Source organism: Bombus affinis, chromosome 10, assembly GCF_024516045.1.
Source record: "Bombus affinis isolate iyBomAffi1 chromosome 10, iyBomAffi1.2, whole genome shotgun sequence".
Classification (NCBI taxonomy): domain Eukaryota; kingdom Metazoa; phylum Arthropoda; class Insecta; order Hymenoptera; family Apidae; genus Bombus; species Bombus affinis.
This window is the reverse complement of record NC_066353.1, coordinates 618063-633760: the sequence shown is the minus strand read 5'-3', so window position 1 is coordinate 633760 and position 15698 is coordinate 618063. Positions and strand designations below refer to the sequence as shown.

The following is a 15698-nucleotide window of genomic DNA, read 5'->3' as shown; positions in this document are numbered from 1 at the left end:
ATTGTTTATTGTATTGTATTATATTTATTACTGTTTATTGTATTTAGTTGTCTTAGATATAGCACATTACTGTATTTAGTTCATGTTAAATAACCTGCTTAATCCTTTCCTGCTTAATCCATTCTAAATAGATCTATCGATCAATAAAATTAGCATATAGAATAGAAATCATTGGGAACTATAATTTTTAATATTTCTAAATAAATAAAAAAATCCTACATATATACTCATTTTAATATAACGCATATTGAAAATATGCTTTGCCACAAATTTGATCAATATTTTTTGACTTTGCGTTGGAAATTTTTTGATCCACCGACATTTATCATTTTATAGAACCAAATATACGTACGTGGTTCAAGAAAGTGGTGAGCGATCCTATATGTGCTTTTAACACTAATTATAAAATCCATCCATCTTAGTCAAAATAATATGATTAATCGACACTTACCCAGCTTAAGTGTATCATAGTTTGTATTATTACATTATTGTGTTTATTGCGAAGAAAGCCCTTCTCGAAAGAGTTAAAACTCTTCGTGTACTGAATAAGCATAAGGTGAATTAACATCTCTGCCAATATCCGTGACACTTTCCTTGATCTAATGACCTTTGAAAACTATTTTCTTTCAGTCAATTTTACTTGATCTATTTTTTAGATTGTTCCGATCCAAATTATCTGTACATCGCTGTATTAAAATAGGACGCTCTGTATAGTTGAAAGTGTCAGTTAATAGTGGATTTAAAATATCGACAAGGCCTGAAACAGAAGGGATTGAGCTCGAACGGTGCACTCTTTTAGATTTAGACTAATGGAAACGGAATTAGAGTTGACGTCCTTTTTCTCAACGTTTGACGTTCGATTTATTTCCGTGTCAGGTTTATCGACTATAAATTCTCCGGGAAATTTAGAACTTTCTACATGACATATATCGTGACCTTTATTCACTTTTAACTTTCTATAATTAAATTTATGTAGTTTTATTTATAGGAAAGACTAGCAATTACAATTTTTTTCCAACGGCAAAAACAGAAATCGAGGAGAATTATAATCATATTTTTTAGTGGACAACGAAATAAAATTTTATTTTATTTGTTAAAAGCCAGCGCGGAAACATCGATATCCTCTTCAATTCTCGTTGAAAGTTTTTTCTTGTACGATATTACGGATGATGTATATCGCTCCAGTTAGATTTTTAATGTGACATTTGAAAGAAAAAAAGAAAACAAAAGTGTAGTCGATTTCGTTAAAAAGGTTACACATTCTAATTAATAAATAAATCGAATTTGTTCACGAAAAAACAACCAATTGGATTATTCAGTTCGATTCGTTACATATTCAATTAACGAGGAGACCGTAGAAAAGTCTGCATTTAATATTTCAACCCTGTATACTGCGACTTGAATGTTACACACCAGCGTTGGTAGAAAATTATTTACCAAATTATTTACCAAATTATTTGCCAACGGATAAACTAATTCATTATTCATAAGTTGTTCGTCGAAGTTGTTATTCATGAATAATAAATAGGTCGAATTTATTCGTCACCTTGTTACGTTATTCGAAATAATCTTATCCTCAACGTTAGGCTGCAAAATTTTGCACAAAAATTCGAATGATTCTTTTACCGTGTCAAAAATGTACCAGCTCCTATAGTCCGCTGAGTCCTATAGAACATTAAAATTCCACTTAATTCAAATTATAATTTGAAATTTATATTTATGATGCTTCGAAGAATAAGAAAAATATCTTTTTAAATGGAGAAAAGAAATAGAGATAAAACTTTAAAAAGTTTAAGTACACATCTTACGCCAGTACTGGTGGGGTAAATGACCTCGACAGCTCAACAGATTTCATACAGATACTTCATCAAAACTTGGACAATTCTACCCACATAACGAAAACTCTTCTTTGTAGAGAACCGCGTAAACCAGAGCCATCGAACGATTCTTCGACCGTGTCAAAAATTGATGAGCTCTCATAGGACGTGAAACGGAAGTGAGTTAACGTAGTATCGGATGCGTGACACGTGGACCACGGGTATCGAGTTAAACGCGGTGTACAGCCGTGCGTGACGGCCGACTAATTTATTCAGAAGCGTCATAATTGCGATATCACGGGGACTGCCATTGCGGATTACCGCAAACGGAGTCTGCAGCCACGCTGAAATTGCAAAACCGACGGCCGATTGTCGTTTCGGGACACCAGCGTGAAAATCGGAAACGGCCGCGCCGGGGGAAATGCTAATTTCGCGATTTGTAACGCGTCGTTTTCCATTTGTAATCGACCAGTTTCTATTGGATGATATTCACACTCGACCACGCGCGTCTATTGTAACTTCTGACCTCGTATTTCTTATTTTTCTTATTTTCTGTTCCTTTTCTTTTTTTTCTTTTTGGCTACAAGCGGGTTATTAAATCAGCGTGAAAATTTTACAAGCGTGTTTCCTCCTTCCCCTTTTATTTCTCTAAATTTTGTTTGACTTCGTGTTTCCTTATCTTTTCGCTGCTCGATTGGCCTTTCTCACGATTCAACACGGAAATGTTTAAGCGTTTATCTATCCTCTTCCTCTTTCTGTTTATTTAAAAAATTTTTTTTTTAGTTTCCCAGTCTCCTTTTTTCATTCACTTGCTTTTCATCTCTTTTTTTCACGAGTGAATGCGAAAACATCCAAACGTTTCATGTTGTCCCTTTTTTTATTTTGTTAATTTTGTTCGATTCCGTGAGGGTTCGTATTTGTGTTTTCACGTGCCACCAATTCGTTGCTTTTTAACAGACCTACTATGTTGTAATCTGCACGACAGTTCGTTTTCCAATCCTCTATTTTTCTATGTATCTTTTTTTTATTGTTGTTTCAATTTTGTTTCGCTTTATTTTTTTCACGCGTTTCCGGGAGACGAGTGAAATTTGTTGTTTCGGCGGAACAAATACGCGTGGGTGGGCACATAGGTCGTTTACCGGAAGCGTGAGCTGTGGATAAGTCGAATTTGCGGGCATTGTAGCGAGCGTACGATCGTTTCGCGAAAGTTTCGTGGACAAGTTAAATTTGTAGCAGACGGTTCGATACGAATTAACACGTTCAGCGCCACGCACGTCTCATATCTTCAGTCTGAACTTTTCAGCTGAGACACAGACTGTCTGAATTCGTATAAACGTCTGGCTTAAACTGAAATTCGCATGAAAACTTCTCAATCTTCTTCTCAAACTTCGGGGATGAATCCATCTTAAGGCCAGAAAAAGATTATTTTTATGTTTCAATTATATTTCTTTCAAATGTATTTGTAAGCATTAAGCGAGACAGATAATATTGGAAATTATTTTGAGATACTTTTACAATTTTTTTCTTCACTTTCACTGTAAAAGTTAAATAAATAACGATACTCGGATATTATTTACATTGTAGTATAGAAACAGAAATTAGGGATACGAGATCATTCATCCAACCAACACATAGGAAACGAAAGAGCGTTATGAGGATTCGTTGGTGCATCAATGGTCATTTGAAATCCTTTAGAACGATCAAACTTGCAACCAGCTAGCAGTCAGACAGCAGTGAAGCATCAAGTACTCTGGAAGCAATCAGGCATCCGCCGGTAGTCTGTTTGTAATTGGACTGCGAGCATTGAGGTAATTAGGCATCGGTCTGTCAAACGTATCAGTTATGGCTACAGTCGGTTATCACACACGTTCAGTTGCAAGTATGACCAGCCTTCCTCTTCAAAGCTCGCGTGAATTTCTTTAATAGTCTGTTCCTCGCACATTGAATGTAAATGTCGAGTGTACAGAATAATAGGAAAGAACTGTTGAAATAATTGTTAGTCTAACGTTTCTTCATGAATCATAAAAAGTTTAACAGGATTTTAAATTCAAGTCTAGCGAGTAGAATCTAAGATCTAATTTCGATCAGTAGTAATTTATGCACAAACCTTCCTGTGTTTTATTATCTTCCATTTTCCTTCTTCATTTCTGTAATTTGTGCGAGTTCCGAAAGAATTTCGAATGAAAATATCCCGCGTAAATTCAAAATCTTATTTTGATCAGTAATTACAATTTACACACAGACGTCTTCCTTTTTTCCCTCTTTGGCTTTCTCTTTTCTGCGTCTCTACGAGTCACGTAAGACAAACGACGATTGACGAAATGGGACAAAAGCAAATTCAAAATCTTATTCAATTACCACTGTATGTACGACAAATACAAACAGCATTATACGAACGTTTCTACCCTTGGAAGGAGGTAGACTACAAAGGACAAAAAATCACTTCATCCTAAAGCCACATCCTCAAAAAACAATCGAAACCAAAACTTCTCGAGCAAACATCTCCCTCCATCTCTCTCTCTCAAGCATCAACTTTTCAACCCTCGCCCCCCATCGACTATACTCGAAAGTTGAACAGTCTCCTCGCGAAGTCGATCCTCGAGCTCGCAAAACAGCCACCGTCTCGCAAAAAATCCAACGATCCACCTGTCAGCGAACCTTCGAAATTATACTTCACAAACAGGGGTGAGTCGGCAACCTTTCGCCGCTGCATGCACAAACGCTCGATAATAATTCATATCGCGTTTTCCCCCGTGTCGACGCTCGCTTTTATCAGGCTGGCGTTCCTTCTTCCCCTTGGCGAGGCGAAAGGTAGAAGAAGCGAGGGATGAAGGGGTGAAAATAAGTGGAAAGAAGGAAGCGGAAGCTGCGCGAAAACCATGGCTTTTGTGTCCACGTTGGTCGTTCGCGAAAACAACCGTGCGTCTTCGAGATTTTTAAACATTTTCTCTCTATCTGTCTGTCTGTCTGTCTCTCTCTTGCTCTCCTTCTTTTCTTTACATCAAATCCATTGCAACCCCCTCGGAGACTTACGGTTTTTCCACGACTATTCGGTGGTTTTTCGATCTGGCTTTATGCGCTTGCTGTTTCTCCCGCGTGGCAGAATTTAAGCCGACGGAATTCGAACAACGATTCGGGATGAAAATCAAAATTCGCAGGCTACGTTTGCCACGTTCGTGCGTTCCCAGGCAACGTTCGCACGTTTGTAGGCCACGTTCTCACGTTCCAGAGTGCGGTGTTTAAATGTGGAATCCGGACAAAGATAAAAAGATACACATAATGTGCAGTTTTCCTGAAACTCGATATCAGGGGATCTGAGATGAGTGAAAATATCTTGAACATTTATTTCTTTGTCACATACATAATGACGTTTGAGTAAATGATGCCGATGCTGGGAACAATCTTCTCATTTTTTCGTGAGTGTCGTGTAAAAATGATTTATCCTTCCTTCGATTTCGTTAGATACTTTGTTGATTTAGTAAAGAAAGCAGAGATTATGTGCAACTTTTAACATTTTCGCGGAACATATGTAATCAGAAATCTGGTCTTCAACCATCGATTGGCGATCCTCAATCGATTGAGCGGGATAATTTTCAAGCAATTGTGCTTTGATCTACAAACGATTTTTATCGATCCTCCATCGAGTTTCAGAAGAATTATTGTTTATATTTACATAACTTATAGACTGATGATATTACCGAATAATAAGATCAAAATTGCACAGCGCACGGTGTGTCGGTAATTTTTCCTTTGCCTTTTGTTTCTTTTTTCATTCGTTCTTTAGATCTAATTTGGTTCGCTTCGTTCGTACAGTTTGCTGCAGGATGTTGCGATTTCGATGGAGAAGCTGTGTGAGAAGTCACGAGAGCGAGGCAATTTTCGACGAAAACGGGGAGAACGTAAGGAGGATTTCTATGGATAAAAAGAAAGAAGCGGAGTTTAAGGTCCTGCCTTAGGGTGAAATTGTCGATGCGTACAAGAGGGTCATGGAAGAGGGTTCTTCTTCGAAAGAAACGATGTTCATGTATTTTCTTCTTTCTTTTTTTTTCTTTTTTTTTTTGAAGAGAAAAGGAGTCGTTTGCAAATGTAAAAATAATTAACTCCCTAGTTGTTTTACCTCAGAGAGAAGGTTAATTTTTCAATTTTCTAAACTATTATGTTACACTTGCAGAATTGAAGAATTAAATATAATTCGGAATTATATCATCGATTATTTTACCATTATCTATCACGAGATTCACAAAGGCTGGATGGATTCCGAGGGAAGAATCAAGGAAACCCGGGATATTACAACAGCAATGAAGCGGACGTCAGTATATAAAACTCGGGGAAATTTAATAAGCTAGGCTAAGAACATTCCTACACAGAGAGCACGGTATTCCTAGGGTTAATGTTGCACGAGGAAGATCCGCGGAATAGGAAGCTTTAATATCAGCCTCTTTCGCCCTTATCCCACAGCAGCGGCTTATAAAGCCACGACAGAATATCCAAAATAATCTTTCGCCATAGTCTCTCTTCTCCTTCTTCTTTCTCGATTTCTTTTTCTAATAACGTGACCTTTTCGTTCTCCAACCCTCGAAGTTCTTATTAAAATATTCGCAATCTGTGCTCTACGAAACGATGGATATTTATGGACGTTTTGTGGTCAGAATATTAGTCGATTAAAAGAGAACAGTTTAGAGGTGAGAGGGACAATAGGAAAAATCCACGCACAAGATAGAAATTAGGGTAGTTTCGATGGAATGTGAAGTAATTATTGTTATGAAAGGAAATATATATTTCTCAAGTTTCCAGGCGATCTTTGTGCTTTTCTCTTGGCATTTTGAGAGTATAATTATTGTGTATCTTGTATAATGAATCGTTTTTCTGTAAGTAAGTAAAAATTAGGTTTCATTAGATTGCGGTAGATTAGGGTTCGGTGTTAAAAAAATTAAAAATTGGAAGATTGTGATACGTATGCATCCTGTATGTTAAAAGAAACAGATTTATGCAAGGCATGAAAAAATCGAAAATAAAAATTCCAAGGTTGGGGGAAAATTGAAGCTGCCAGTACTTTCATACGAGCGCATATCGAATTATAATAACAAATAACCTGGCGTCAGTATTCGAGAATTAAAATTATTATATCGGTGGAAAATTGAAATTGTTAAAACGTTATCTGTATCTCGTGTAGGAATCCAAAAAATTAGGAAACCAAAATTTGCAGTTTACTAAGTTTCCTAATCTTAATTCTCTTAAAAAAAAACCTCTCTCTCTCTCTTCCTTCCTTCAAATTATTTTCCAATTATTACAATAAAAATATGGATTATTCATTTCTATTATTTTGCCACTTTCTTTTACTGACATTCTTCAATTTATCAAATCATCCGCGAAGCTAAAATAACGAGACACACGATCGGAATAACTTGCAAGGAAAAATCGTCCCCTGGTTCCTCCGTGAGGTCGCTAAAATCGCATCAATCGCTGAAACTCCGGCAGGAACGGGACTCATAAATGCAAAGCAGGGCTATCGAAGTTCCAACATGTTCGATCGCAAAAATAAGAAGGAAGGATCAAACGGAAGAAGATAAAATGACGAGATAGATGGCTGCGTCGATGAATAATACATCCTTGTGGAGGTCTTGCCGATACATCATGCCGAATTCGCGTCCAAAAAGGGATTGCAACTTTGCTGTAAAGACCTTTGGGAATCGTATCGTGGTTTTAACCGTTCCGAAGAAACTAAAACGAAGTAGCAAGACTTTAGAGATGATTGCTTGCCCATCCCTCGTTTCCAGTCTACGTTTTGCGTCCTTATTTCGTTTATTTTCCATTTTTACTTCACTTATTTTCGGTACTTCTCGAATAAATTGCATACACAGCTTGGGAAAATGTTTGCGAACTAAGAAAATTGGAGAAAATAAAAGGGAAAAATTAATTTGATTCTGGTAGAAATGCAAAAATTACTTCTATACATTCCTGGCTATGCATATATATAGAAGGGTTGGTTTTACGTTCTATAAATTTTCTTTAAATCCATCAGACATTTTAACTGTATAATAAGCTCAGAGAACGTTTCATTTTATCTCTGTTATTAATCCGTTTTAACAAAGAAATGGAAATCACGATTATTTCCTTTTTTACATTCGACAGAGAATTTTTTAAAACAACCACGTTTAAAAGAATTTTAATTCATTTAATTATCAAATATTTTATAAATTCAATGTAAATAATTCCCCTTAATTAAGATAATAATTAATAATACTGATATCAAACGTCTAATTTATATTACAGGATCTCGTTGATGATATATTAAAGATAAATAAAATGATAATAATTTCAAGTACCAAAGCGAGAAGATTTCGAGAACAATTCGATCAGCCTCGTCGTACAAACGCACAAAATTGTTTCTCAGCTAATTAATCTGATTATCGGCGGTCCATGGGAAAAATTTATTTTTCATCGTGGGACCAAAGCTCTTGGGTATCACGAGGCAAACAAATCAAGGTTCTTCCAGATTCAGGGGACAAATAAGCCGATAGAGGGAATGGATCGATCGAGATATTCGTAGATCGGGCGCTTTTATGAACAAACAAATAACCGGTGAATCGAGATTTCACGGTTCTCTCTTTGTCATTCTTTTCATTAAATTGGATTTACTGTATTTTCGTAGAATTATTCGCGAACAAATAACGAGACATAGCCATTCGATCTTCAAATGAAAACGGATTTAATGGACGATAAAAGAGTCACAGTAACAAGAGAAAAATTTGTTCCTACGTGTTTTAATTTCCAAGATATAATTTTCAAAATACGACTTCAATTCTCAATTTTTGAGATGTCTTTCCGTTTCAATATGGATAGTAGAAAGATATACCTGTTGAATATTTCTTAGGAAATTGTCTACTGTTATATGTTATATTATAATGTCACTAAACTCGGTTTTCAAATGTTTGCTTGTTAGTTGCATTATTGGCTTTTGATTCGAGAAAAATGAATAACATATTTGGACATAGAAAATGTGTTATAGTCTTTCCTTCTTTAACGATATATTTGAAATCGTTGTAAGCATGCATCTAATGACATCAATCTTTGATTCTTCTTTTGTTTCGTGTAATTTTTGGCTCCAAACAATTTTGTATATTTAACAATAATTCACTTCAACGTCTATTTTACGTATGTAAAAATCCTTAAAACAAAAGCACCAACACTTTTAAGTAAAAGATTATGTAAAATAGCAAAATCACTATTCAACTTGTTATCGACAAAGCAATGTACTTCATCAATAGATAAACCATATGAAGAAGAAACGATAATAACGATTCTCCTTTTGAATATCATTAAACAAATCCTAGATCTAATAAAACACAACATGAACGTCACACTTACCTGTTTAATTTCTTTTCTTAATTAATCCACGATAGTTTGAACAAATGTTCTTTGATACTCGTCGAGGATCTGCAAAGGAAAGAAAAGAATCTTTAAGAACATTGGCGAACCACATAGAATCATATTAATTCACGACAGAACGAGACGGTAGGGCGGCGAAGAAGCGCAGGATTTTCACAGTAAAATTACATTCTCCACAGAATAATACTGTTCCTGCGAGAACAGCGAGTAAGGAAAGTTCGATTCACGTCCGCCATCGCGATTTCTGACAGCTTTTCGCGTGACAGCATTAATCTCTCGGCTCTTTCCTTCCTTCGCTCCATCTTTCTCCCTTTTAATAATTCCACAGCTTCCTCAGCTGCGCATGCCTGCAATTACGCCTAGCGATTCCATAAAATTTTCCACCATTATTCCCAGGAACTATCTTGCGAATCCTTCATTTTTCTTTGTCTCGTAATCCATAGCGTCACCATCCTTTCAGCCCTTCACTTTTCGATTATCTTCTCGGACGTCTTTGGCTTGCTCCTTTATCTTCCGTTTCGAGTGATCATTGTTTTCCGCTTGGTTGTTCATCCGACTACTTTTGTTCATGTTGCTTCCCAGCAGCTCTTACTTTGTTTTCTTTCTATTTTTTTCCCCCTTTCAATCATATAATGTATCCTTTCGAGTTTCGTTCCCTTTAAACTCGATCGCTTTATGAAGTTTCCCTGCTACGTTTCCTTTGATTTTCTGTTCAATTTCCCTTCTTTCCTCCAACGGTTGCCTTCTGCATCCTTTTTTTTTCTGTTTCTCAAGTATTTCTTTCATTTTTGTACGAGTTACATTGCTTCGCTTCCACTGTAAGGACTCTCTTGTATGTATTTTGTATTGTTTTCGAGAGTTTTCTCCTTTTTTTATTTAAAGGTCGTACTGATTTTTGTAATTTCCTTGGTTGCAACGAGAATCGTTTTTAACGTCTTTCACTACGAAGTCTAGGTTAAATGTAACCTTCAAAGACTACCATGAGTAAAATCTCACTCTATATAAGAAGTTTCTTTGTGATGTCGAATAATTGCGTTCGTTCGATAACGTAATTGCGTGTAGTTCGATTTTATTTCTCCACAAACTCTATGTCCTTTGATGTTAGAATTCGTGTAACATAATTAAGAACAAATAAAGTCTAGAAGACATTCTTTTTAATTATTGTTGTTTGTTGAAAACCATTTATCCATTTATATTACTATTTCCTGTGTTTATTGTCTGTACGTAATTACCTAAATAACAAACGAGACATCGGTAGATAAATTGCCAATTAAATATTTACAATGGCCCGTGTTTTCCCAATTCTAATGATTTAGTTCGATTCGACGCATCGTATTTGCGTTCTCATTATTTTTCCCAGCGTTCACACATTGCTTGCCCGTAATTTCCTGCATTTGTCGTTTAAGATCGCGTGTGCACTCGATATTCGCCGAATTTGCCGCGCTTTATCACGTTCGTCGTGCTCATTACCCTTTTGGTCGTAGTTTCTCATTTACCCGGGCTTCGTTCTCAACTCCCAAAAAGAATCAAAAATCTTCTCCATTTTACCACACTAATTAAATGAAAAGAGAACGAAGACGAGATAATTCCTAATGAATTCGCTTCTTTTTTTCCCCAACCATTCTTAATTTTCTTCTCCGCCAAAGAAAACTAAATTTCATAAAAATTAAGGTCAACAAAAGTTATAATTCAATCTGCTTCGTGACAGATTTTCTACAATAGTCAGAACGACAGGACAATGTTCTTCGCTTTCAGATTTAGGGAAACAGATTTGGTACAGTTCAGCAGAGTTAAAGTTCAGTTCAATTAAAAGTAAACATATTATAACAAGCAAATCTTTGTCCTGTTTCTGTTTCACCTATTTCTTGGAATTTTAAGACTGATTTGGAATTTTGACAACGGAATTTTAATTAATTAGGAAAATTAAATAACGTTTTGAAATCTATATCTTTGTTTCTCTTTCTGTAAATATCTCGTCCAATCTAAAAGTATTATAACCTAAACATAGAATGCTGTCTCCTTACTGCTACAATCGCTTTATATCATGAAAAATAAAAAATTGTTTGTTAAGAGATTTTAATAAAAAAAAATAAAAAACGCAATACAGTTTTGCTGTTTAACAAACACCAAAACAAACGTGGAGGGATATCGTATGAAAATTTGTCCTCGTTTCTATGCAAGAACGAAGGCTCCAACAAAAAATCCCAGATTGAAAGTGCTCGGTTGTCGGCGATGCGTAAGGAAAACGTTCTCCACCCTCTTCGCCATCCCCATGACGTCTGTTCGATGACAGACACCGTTGATCTGTTCACCCTCGTTCTTGCTCTCGCGTGTCGTCTCGTTTTCTCTATCAAACCACCTGGCCGGTTTCCTTGTCGTCTCTCTGTTGCCTCGCCGACTGCTCGTCATGTGCAAATGCGTTTCTGAAAAGCCTGTCTGCGGCACGACGTGCGACGAATTCTTCGGCCAGCTCGTCTGCATCCTGTTCTACGCAGTGTAAAAGAAGAAAGAGAGAGGGAGAGAGAAACTGAGGAAAGGGTGACAGTACGGAAGAAACACAGGGGATAGGGAAAAGGTTGGAGCAGGTATGGAGGAGAAATCGGCACGAAGGCGAGGGAAATATTGAATCGAGAACAGGGAAACGCAGTGATTCCATGCGCGTGAGTGAAATACGTTCGACAAATCGCGTATTTGTATATGGACTCTATAATGCTACTCCGTTCGTTCGTCTCTTCTTAAATCTCTTCCGTTTCTTTTTCTCGTAGTATAAACGCGAGTGAAGAGTGAAGGTAAATATTTGAAAACGAATCGAAATTTTGTTTCGGATTAGAAGATCTAGAAACAAAAGAGCTATAAGTACATCTCTATTGGTGTTTCTTGTAGTCTTCAGCTAGAACTACACACCAAGGTTAACTTTTTGGAAATGTCTTTTGCTATAAATATATGAACGTGCTCCCTTTCCTCTGTTGCATTGTAACACTGTAAAAGTGAGGATCTGGATCAGCATACATTATACCTGTTCTTATATTTATACCTATACTTATTTCAATATATTTTTCGATTAGAAGTTCATCCGCTCGTTCTTCTGTCAACCTCGACAAATAATTTACAATTTCTCACAATTTCCCGTTCATTATCAGTAGATACAATAACAAAATATTCGTTTTCAATTTATTTATTTACCGTGGTATCCACACTTGGAAGGATTATTAGCAACTACAATTGTATTCCATGAATTTATAGAATATTATATTAGATTAGTACGGTGTTGTTTGGCCATAAATATGTACGATATTCGCATTGTATTGGTTATATTTATACACTTGAATATATACGCGAGTACCATTATTTCTCTGCGGTTAGATTAGTTGCAAGAGGTTTGTGTCTTTTAAAAACTGTAAGAGCCGTTTTACTTCTTCCTTTTTATTTAGGATTGTCTTGAGGTTGCTTGGAATGTTGCGCTGTTGCCTTTCGTTTTGAAACTTTGAGCATTCCATTAGCAAATGTGTTGTAAATGTGTTACACTTGTCCGATTCTTCTTTTGCGATTAGGTAGATGTGATTAATTTTGTGATAGACTGATGGTTCCCATCCAATGAATTTATAGCGCAATTGGAAAATTTGTTAATAGAACAATTATAGACATTCTAAGGCAACTTCAAATTGCCATAAGTACGAAGCTACAAAATCTAGGGGCACTAATCGCATAAAAGAGTAATATTAAGCAATTCTTCGTGCATACAAGAAGGATAATGAAACGCGATGATGCGCGTTTCTCGTATAGCAGGTATTTTTCATGGCTCACCGGGGTTATGGACACACGAGCACGCACACCGCGTCATTATTTTCCGCTGTTTTTGTCACGGTTTGAAGTTTTCGTTAATTACCATTGGTAACTGAAAAACGCGCTTTAATTATTCGTCCGGAGAAATAATAGACGATGTTGGACTCGATAGAGTAACGCATTTATCCTCGAAAAAAAACATATCAGTTTTGCGCGACGAACGATAAATTCCTTTATCAACATACAGTCGCAATTTTTGCAGCTCCCCCTCCGCCCACTCTGCGTAAAGTAATTACTATATTTGCGTATCTCGTTTTCAAATATTTTATTTACCTTGCTACAATCAGAAAAATTAACAACGACGCGTCCATACGAGCCTGTCATAAAAAATGCATCTGACAGAATAATTCATATTTTTGTCAATTACACAAAACGTGCCGCGTTCTGTATGCGCGCTATAACTTGCAATTTTTTTTTTTCATTTCTCAAATGAGAAATATTGTCGTTGTCGAATATTTTCTATACGTGAAAAAGTACCGGTGCATTTTTTATTAAGATACTTTGCTGTTGGCATCAAAGGAGAAATTTCGCCCAATATAAAGAGTTAGTGTTAGTGTTATACTTCGATCAATATTGTAAAAGCCAGTTTAAGGATGCGAGATAGGCAGGCTTCACCTTCTATAATGAATTCAGGTAGACCGACGCTTCTTCGCGATTTTTCCTCGCCAAGCTACACGATAGTTCGTAAATAGACGATTTTTCCATCAGAACTTAGTGATCCTTTAATTTTGTGGAATACTTGCTCTGAACTCGTATATTTACATAAATTCTATAGAATTCAAACTACCCGCCAACCGACGCTTTTACTTTTCTTTTGTTTTACCAGCAGTCATTCGCTGAATAGATCACGAGAGAAGAACGGTAATTTAGGATTTAGAAAATCGATTCTTGATTTTCCAGGTAAAATTTGTAGTAGATTTGTTATTAACTGTTATTGTATTTAATTGAATTATTCCCGAAATAAACTCGATTTTCCAGAATCGATCGTCTGATTTATCCTACGAATTTATGTTATTACATATATATGTATATGTGTGTTGAAGTATGTTCGAAATATGACAGAATAAGAGAGAATAATCACAAACGATGGTTACACTAAAGTGCGTTATTCCAAGAACTAACCCTTGGAAAACATCGTGCAGATATATTGCGCAATTAACAACCCCGCAAACGATCATCGATAAAACGTGCGCCGGAAGAACTCAGCGGGGGAGTAGAGCCGGAAACTTCCAACCAGAGAACGGAACACCTAATCCAAGCCGCAAAACTATAAAAAGTACAATCATAAAGATACTCAAAAACAGTCTAACGAATCTCTTCACGCGATATTATGGCGAGCAGACACGCGTGCCAGGATTCAGAGCGAAGAACGAGAGAAACAGAAAGCTAGAGAAAAAAGGTAGAAAGGAAAAAATGGAAAAGGAGGAGAAGAGGAGGAGGAGGGAAGAGAAGTTTCCTGGCTTACGATAAAGTCAGCCTCTTGAGGTAAGCCAGCAGCGTTTAAAACGCAGTAAGGACGAGCGTTCGTCTGAAAATGTCTATGAATTTTTCCTGCGGTGGAGTATGTATTGTCTTAGGTAAATCTGTGCGGCCTCGTAAGGCGCGCAAAGGCGACGTTGTTTCATTAGAAAATTCGCGTTTTAACCGGCGCGCTGGTTCTTTCGTTTTATCGAGGTGCGCTCGGCCTCTGTTCTCTCGAAATTTCTGGTCCGACGTGGACACGTCTCGCGTTAAGCTGGATTATATTCGAAATGAGCGAATGAAAATGAGTATTTTAAGTGTCTCGGTAGTTTCGAAACAGCTTCGGAGGCTGAAAAACGGTGCTGAGATGTTCTGAGATTAGTCAAGACTGAGAGTCTAATGTTTTCGAGGTGGAAGAAACGCGATGGAAGAAAATATAAATTATTCTTGATATTCGAGATTCAGATTACTCGTAGTATTTGGTATTTGTAGATTTTATTCGAAACGTATAGAAAAAATTGAAGAAGAATGTGGGTAAAATATTTGTTAAATATTTACGACGAATATAAACTTTTATCTATAAATACAGGAGAATGTAGATTTAACGTTTATAAAGTATTTACTGCAATTAGACTCATCTTGAGTACACTCGTTTAAAATATACAGTTTTATTTGAGAAATACTTAAAATACGGTGATGGATAAAATATTTCTAAAATATCCAGGATAATTCAGATTATCTAGGGTATCCACGACATGAAATTTCATCGAAAATTCTTAGAGGAACTTTTGGATATAAAATACTCGAAACACGCACATCTAGGATACACGTAACCTACAATTTAAAATATGTAGAACGTGGAATACCAAGGACATCTGGAATATTCGTGTAGCAGGATGCTTAAAATATTTAGGACTACAGAATATCCACAATATTTAAAAGAAATCAATAATATCTAGCTTCATTCAATTCTAATAAGGAGAATTCGAGAGACACAAAGAACGGAGTAAGAAAACAAAAGATTTAGGAAGGGGCAGAGGAAAATTCCGAGATGAAGTGGAAAAATGTAAAGCATAGTCTCCTCGTAACATCGTACACGGGTCGGTAGTCGCCTAAAAGCTAGTCAGGAATCAACCCTCACGAGGAGAAAAAGTTTCTCGAGTTGTGGAGATTAGTATCTTCGGTTCA

At 36.4% G+C, this 15698-nt stretch overlaps 1 protein-coding gene across 5 annotated transcripts in view; it reads right to left on the bottom strand.

Annotated features, from left to right (window-relative positions):
• Nucleotides 1-15698, bottom strand: part of LOC126921207 (prolyl 4-hydroxylase subunit alpha-1) — a 369220-nt gene that overhangs the window by 88418 nt on the left and 265104 nt on the right. For 2 of the 5 annotated variants that reach the window (XM_050732547.1, XM_050732549.1), the window contains one exon: nucleotides 9186-9254. The exons of the other annotated variants lie outside the window; for them this stretch is intronic. The gene's annotated coding sequence lies outside the window, so the exon portion shown is untranslated. The remainder of the gene's footprint in view (nucleotides 1-9185; nucleotides 9255-15698) is intronic. 5 annotated transcript variants of the gene reach the window in all.